Genomic DNA, 7,544 nt, shown 5'->3' with positions numbered 1-7,544 from the left:
CGAAAGAAACCTCCATCTGGGACCATTCCAGCTACCATTAAACACCACAACTTAACCACTACACTCTCATAATTCACGTTTAAAAGTGAAAATTTTCTCTAATGTAACTGTTATTAATATGTTACTACTACATATCGGTTTAAGTATCAAAGCTAAACGTCAAGCTTTGTTTTGCACATTCACAAAATAAGTTGCAGTGCCCTTCACGTGTCTTCTAATCTCCTGGGCTGGGCTCTGCTCACGACTGAAAACGTGACCTTTAGTCTCCAAAGGTCACGCACAGGACAGGCGGGTTAATAGATCTTGTGACACAGAAAGCGGAGCCGCTCGGAGACAGACTGTCTCAGGTGTTGTCGGGATGGTTTTCAGGGCGAGGTCCTCTCGTTCCTCTGGGAAACGCTGGAAATAATCACGTGGAAACAGTAGTTGCATGTTACAGTTTGGACCACCACCGCACTGTACAAAGACTGTGTGAACTCCAGGGAAATGTATAGAAAGCATAAATTGTGTGATTTTTAAATGGAAACAATTTCTTGATTTTAATAGACTAATAATTGTCTTGGTGTGTTTATTCTTTTTAGAGCTCTTTTAGTCAAAGGTATCATCAGCGTTCAACTTTACAAGAGTGTGAAATCAGTTACAGCCATAAAACCAAAGTGGCTATGATACCAGATAAAAACCAATAAGCTGCAGTTTGTTCATTAAGTAAAAGAAAAACATTAAATAAGTAAAAGCTGTTTAATGCTGGGGGCTGCACAGTGGCGCAGTTGGTAGAGCTGTTGCCTTGCAGCAAGAAGGTCCTGGGTTCGATTCCCGGCCCGGGATCTTTCTGCATGGAGTTTGCATGTTCTCCCTGTGCATGGTGGGTTCTCTCCAGGTTCTCTGGCTTCCTCCCACAGTCCAAAAACATGACTGTCAGATTAATTGGTCCCTCTAAATTCTCCCTAGGTGTGAGTGTGTGTGTGAATGGTTGTGTGTCCTGTGTGTCTCTGTGTTGCCCTGCGACAGACTGGCGACCTGTCCAGGGTGAACCCGCCTCTCGCCCACATCGTAGCTGGAGATAGGAACCAGCAACCCTCCTGACCCCATTAGGGACGAAGGGTGAACAGAAAATGGATGGATGGATGTTTAATGCCGTCAACAAACCATAAGCTGCAGCTTTTCTAGAGGTAAAAGAAAATGTAAAATTTAAATGAATTTTCTGCTTAGTTAAAATGAAAGAAGTCCTTCAGTCTGGGTTAGGTTGACTGTCAGTGACCTCGCCTGTGCCAATTTATTGCCTCTGTTGCTAATTGCTTAGGGGAGTATAGACAAATAATAAATATTTTCTATCAAAAACGCATTAGTGATGCTTTACTGAAAAGAGCCACTGCTGTCGCTCGCTGCCAGCCTCACACTCTGTCCGGAGTCTGCTGCCGGAGTGGATTTTGATCCGAAAGTCTGCCGGCCGGTGCAAGGTGGAGCTGTGGAGTGGCAGGTGTGGGTGAGACACACTTTTACCCCTTGTCTCTTTTAGCCTCTTTCTCTGTGGCCCAGGGAGGGAGACGAGCAGAGGGAAACAGAGAGAGAAACTGCCCCGAGCGCATCTTCACTGACCTACATTTCATCTGTCGCCCACCCCTCCCCTCATTTTTCCTCATCCTTTATTTCCTGTACCAACAGCTCTACGATTGTGATGTAATGACCAAAGCAAGCGTGAGCAAATCACAGGCTGGTCAGTGTGTAGCAGCTCTCTTTAAGGACAGGCAAGGGAGAGAAAAAGAACGAGGTGAAGAAAAAGTGAAAGACGGAGATGGTAGTAGAGTAGTGGGTGGAGGGCTAAAATAAACGAATAGGGGCTGGATGGTGATTTCCTCAGAACATAATGAGGGTTTCCTTCCATTTGGTCCAAGCTAAAGAAGCATTTTTACATGATCTGCGTCTGCTCAGCGGACTTCAATCCATCTGAGAGTTGGGGACTCCATTAAGAAGGATTACCCCTCATTGCCACCCATTCACTCAGCTTCCAAAGCCACAGAGAAAGCAAAAAAAAATAAAATTGCAAGATTACTTTCACATGACAAAATACGTATATCATTTGTTGAGGGAGAAGGAAGTAAGAGGCTGTGTTTGATAAGATATGCTGGCGTGGAGGCTGCTCTGTCCATATGGTGGGAAGAGTGAGGAAGGGAGCAGACTGGGCCATGCCTCAGGGCTCCACTTGGAGAAGGAGAGAGCAGCGCTGTGCTCTGAGACGGGATCTCAAGTCCTTCTGTCTTCATGCCTCATAGTCTGGTTTTACTGAATGCCTCGTGCCTTGCTACAGCTCCGTCAGAGTACCTGTCTGACTGAGAGCCTTTCTGAAGTTTGATTAGTTTACGTCAAAGGGAAGAAGGACGGTAGGGCTCTAATTTGTCCACACCTTTAATTATTGTTTTATTTTTAGGTTACAGCTTTAAATATGTTTAACTGTTCTCTTGGTTTGATTTCTCTTCCTAACTATAGTGCCACCATGTGGTTGGCTTTTTATGCTTTTAGTGATTTATCTATTAAAAAAGATGACCTGCAGCCCTCCCTTCTGAAATTAACTCTTGTTTATGCAAAAAATTGTGTTTTAACTGCAAGTCATGAATCAATAATGAAATATGAAAACTCACCGCATACATAAATTTGTTCATCAAGTAAAGATACAAGTCCAGTCCTGTCACCTAATCCTTTAGCGTTTGATTGAAGTGTTGTTATTGGGGTAAAATTAGTCCTTTTTTTAATTTTGAAGGTGTTGGGACAGACAGAAGAACAAACAGTGCAAGGGATTCGTGCACAGAATCCCTTGGATCACAGTAGTGTCTTTTTTCTTTTTATTAATAATCTTTTAAATTGTATCTAAAGCGCAACACTATAGTAGTAGCGCTAATTATGTAACATTGGCAGGGGCTGAGGTAGAGTTTGTATCCTGGCCACATCTTGGCTCCTCGTGTCCTGGATGTCACACCAACACAACGCTACAGCTCCTCCACCGTAACCATGGGCCATTTCGCTACTTCTCCCATTGTGCCTCCTTTCAGGACAGCCTTGTCTTGGTAGATTTGCACTTGTGCAATAGTTTCCATTTTCACATCATCAATGAAATACTTCTCTGTGAGATTTTGAAACCTAACCAACTTTTAAAGAGAACCTATTATGCTTACTTTAAACCAATTTAGAATAGGTCTGTGGCCTATACAATACATGTTCATGGCTGGGTTTTTTGCACCAAATCATTTCTGGATAATGAGATTTCACTTGTTCAGGTTTGTCTACTTTCAGAATGAGCTGTTTTATGGCTCTGTCCCTTTTATGCAAATAAGCTGCTGCTGGCCACGCCCCCCCATCTCCACATCTACACTCACACTCTATACATGTCAAAATGCCTGCAAGTGGATGCACAATTGTACAACAATACATCTTTTGCCCAGAGTCAGACCCAGAAGCAGAAGAAGTGGAGTTTCCTGCACAACCGTCATGAACGATACAAGCAGTTTCCCCTCAAAACACTTGTCTTTTCCAGCAGCCATTGTACAGTGCAAACAGCAGTTAAAGCAGTAGGCACTGCAAGTCAGTGCCTACTGCTTGTGATTTAATAATCAGTAAGTTTCTCCTGACACCAAAAAACATTAAATTGCTCCCAGAAAACAACTGCATGTTTTTATTGTAGCACTTGCACTGTTTCTAGAAGCAGCAGAGACTCAAATGGAAGCAGAAAAATGTTCATAAAGTGAATTTTGCCTAATAAGACCCCTTTAAACTTTTCCACACCTTTATCTTTGTGCCACCTGCTGTGATTCTTGGTCTTCGTGATACTGTTTGCTCCTTAATGTATCTTAACAAACCTCTGACGCTTTCACAGAACATCTGGATTTACAGTTTAAATTGCACATAATTCTGACCATTTTCTTTCCTACGCTCTATGCCCAGGAGTAGATGTTGTTATTTATGAACCCGCATCTCGTTATTCTCCAATATCATAATAGTAACATAGAAAAACCGAATCGTGCACAGAATCCCTGAACAACTCTCACTGATCTGGTCTGTTTTAAGGTACCTGTAGGGTTGAGTGTTTGCTTTGCTGCTGGAGGTGTCACATGAGTCAAGAACACACAAACTCCTGCTCCAGCTGCCATTGTGTTTCAACAGAGCCCTAGTTCAGAAAACGACTGTTTGTAAAAGGAGAGGAGGTTGTGATCGCCCTGTTCCCGTTAAGGCACCAACAGTCAGTCACACCACTGAGCGCTGCCCTTGAATCGACCACTAGGAAGTTAACTTATGTATAATTAGATAAGTTTCCTCTTGAAAATAAGAAATTAGGCCACAGGTCTCAGAGGAATCTCCCTCTCCGATCTGACGACATGTTCCACACTGCTTCTTATTTTCCCCTGAAACAAGCAGGTGATTTTTCACTCTAACATAATACTATGAGGAGTGTGTGTGCGTTTGTGGGCATGCGTGTGTGTGCGTGTGTGTGTGGCGGGGGACTTGACGAGTGCACACTGTGTACTCTTGTGAATTTGCATGCAGATGTTTTCAACCTTTTGTTTTTCTTTATATTTCTCACAAACATATGTGTTTGAGTAGAACCAAAAGCCTCCAAGACAGGCTGTTCTGCAGCAAGATATAATGCCGGTTCATGTATATTTTTTTCCTGTCTGCCCAGGTGTAAAATTGTTACATATATTGCCTCTCTCTAATATGACATTGACACATTGACATGTCAAGTGAGAGCTCAGAGAAAGAATAATAATAATAAAAAAAAAACCTTGCCAAAGAGTAGGAGATGAGGGATAGAGGGATACACTTGAGAAATTTGCCGACAGATACCACAAGTGACATAGGCAATTTCTGTGGAAAAATTACTTCATCATAATTTCAATCCCAAAAAGAATTGAAAGGAAAGCCCTGAAGGAGGGAGGCCGAGTCACCTTGAGAGGCATTAGGAGAATCGCTTAGCCACCACACACACACACACAAGCAGTATGAGTTCACCTCTTGATTCAAATCTAAAAGAAAAAAATATAAAAAATCGTTTTCCTCCTTTCCTAATGTGGTGAATGTACTTTTATGATTTGTATTCAGCCATTTTCTCCGTGTCCTTTTTAATGTTAGCGCTACACATCTGTGTTAAGTGCTCAGAGCCCGTGGTATAACTGAGTTAAAAATATAGAGCCTATTAGTCTGGCTGCTGCTATTACTAGCATCATCTAATCAAAGCTTTATATAGAGCCAGTGGTGCAGACAAACAGTTTCATGTCTCTACCTCACAGTGCCAATCATCAGCTTTTAATTGGATTTCTCTATTATCATTTTTTCCCCCCACACAAAGCCATTAAGATATTAAATCTACTTTTACTTTCAGTCAGTCTTTTTCACTTCTCTCCCCTCTCCTTGTTCTTCCTAATATATATATTTAATTATTTTCTTTTTGTAGGCATATCGAATATGCCTCGGTTGCCCGAGGCGCTCTCTCAAAATAATTTAGTCGTCGTTGATTTCTCCGGGAGAGCTTAATAAATGTTGACGTTAAAATGGGGAGGAAATTGCTAACTGGGACTTACGAAGCTATTCAAGTGCAGTGCTGTTTGATACTTGTGTTGATTTTCAGAAGTGCTTCTTGCTATGAACCAGCAGAGGATTCAACAGGAGCTTTTCCAACGTCGAAACTCACAGCTGGTTTGTGAATGACGAGGTGGGTAAAAAAATAAAAAATAAACAAACAAACAAAAAAAATAAAGACACGCTAACCCGAGGTTTCATAAATCTTTGTAGTCTGTGTGAGTAAAAGTTGCACTCTACTGTTGACATTTTATGTGTTTTTATTTAACTATGTTGGCTGTGAAAGGAACAGCTGAAGTGTGGCTCTTTTTAAATGTAAGGAGTTAATAACTTAAATGCAGTACTTAAAGCTTTTGGTGTCAGTATTAAGCATAAATCCTGATTTAGCCTAAATCTAATATTTACTTTGGACCACAAGAAATGGCAGTGCACCACCAATAATCTTCCTGTGTGAAACAAGTTCTGAAAATGGAACATGTGAAGCATTTCTGGTCAGGCTATCATGTAGACTGACAAATTAAACAGTGTTCTCTTCAACTTATTAGGCAGACTTTGATAGCGCTAAATTGGATCAACATCTGTCCCATAGAAGCAGGTGTTGGAAACGTTCCTCCTGGATTTTGGTCCATATTGAGGTGTTTGCATCATGGAGTGGCTGCAGATTTGTCAGCTGCACATTCATGATGCTAATCTCCCTTTCCATCACATCCCAAATGTAATCTCTTAGTCCACAATGAACTCATTATCATATTCAATTGCATTTTAAAAAAACAAACATTACAACAGTTTTTAAAAAATATATATATATTCATCAAACTGCTCAAAGTCTTGGTTAATGATCGTTAAAGCAGATCAATGCTTGAGTCTCTAGATAAACCCGTGGATGGTGTGAACCTAAAATGGTGCCTCATTTGCCGTAGATCATCCAAGTTAAGAAAGACTGAAATAAGATCATGTGAAATTACCTTTTCGGTTCTGAGTACCCGTCAATATTTTCAACCCTGCTTAAAACACTGTGAGTAACCCCCTTTAAATGTAATCACAATTAAAAGCATTTCTTTTGCTTCCTACCACATTCCCAGGGGCCGTCATTGGGTTGATTCCTAATAATCCCTGTCGCGAAAACAAATTCATGTATCTTTTATAAACACTTCATTTTATGCTTCCCCTAATACTCCTGCTCCTTGACCTCTGACCCCTATCCTGTCTGTGGGTGTCCAGAAGGGAGGGGGATCGGGGGGATTCCCCAGAAGACCAATGAGAGGGACCTGGGGGACGCCACGCAGAGATCCTCTTACTGTCTGCACAGGGGTAGCACTAAGCATCATAATCTGCAGGGAGCAAGGGAAGCGAGTGTGTGTGTGTGTGTGTGTGTGTGCAATGATGATGATGATGATGCGGTGGGGGTTGTGGGTGGGTCTGGCCGGCATGTTTTTTTTAACCCCTCCCTCGCCCATATACCCATCCTCTCTCGTTAATCTGGAGTCTAGCATGTGGATTAGCGGACTCTCTGCAGCACCACTGTTTGACACAGCGCTGAGCTTCCGACAGACCGTATAAGATTATGTGTTTAAGCAGTTTACATTCACAGCTCCAGGAGAATATTGGAGTTAGCACACCGGCTAATGACATCCTATGCAATCAGAGTGCAGGCACCTGCTGTAAATGCTGTGGCCTCCAGCCTGAAAGCATAAACCAGTGTGCAGCTTTTGTCACTTCTTTTTTGAATGCTTACAACAGGTTTTTTAGGCCTTTGCGTGTGTGTGTTTTAATTTTTTTTTCCACATGGATGCCTCCTGCCACACCCTACCTCCTACCAACAGTCACAAGTTCACATCGTGTTAACACGGTCTTCACCTTCACCCCTGGCTAGATGATTCCACATCTCTCTTTGTTTGGGCTGAGGTAAAATGAGTCTGTTAGTGTGTTAATCCACCAGGATTAAGAAACAACAACAATCCCCAGATGAGTGTGTGTGC

The sequence above is a fragment of the Gambusia affinis genome, linkage group LG03 (genome assembly GCF_019740435.1).
Source record: "Gambusia affinis linkage group LG03, SWU_Gaff_1.0, whole genome shotgun sequence".
Taxonomy (NCBI): Eukaryota; Metazoa; Chordata; class Actinopteri; order Cyprinodontiformes; family Poeciliidae; genus Gambusia; species Gambusia affinis.
The sequence above is the reverse complement of the archived record's forward strand: the minus strand, read 5'-3'. Positions refer to the sequence as shown.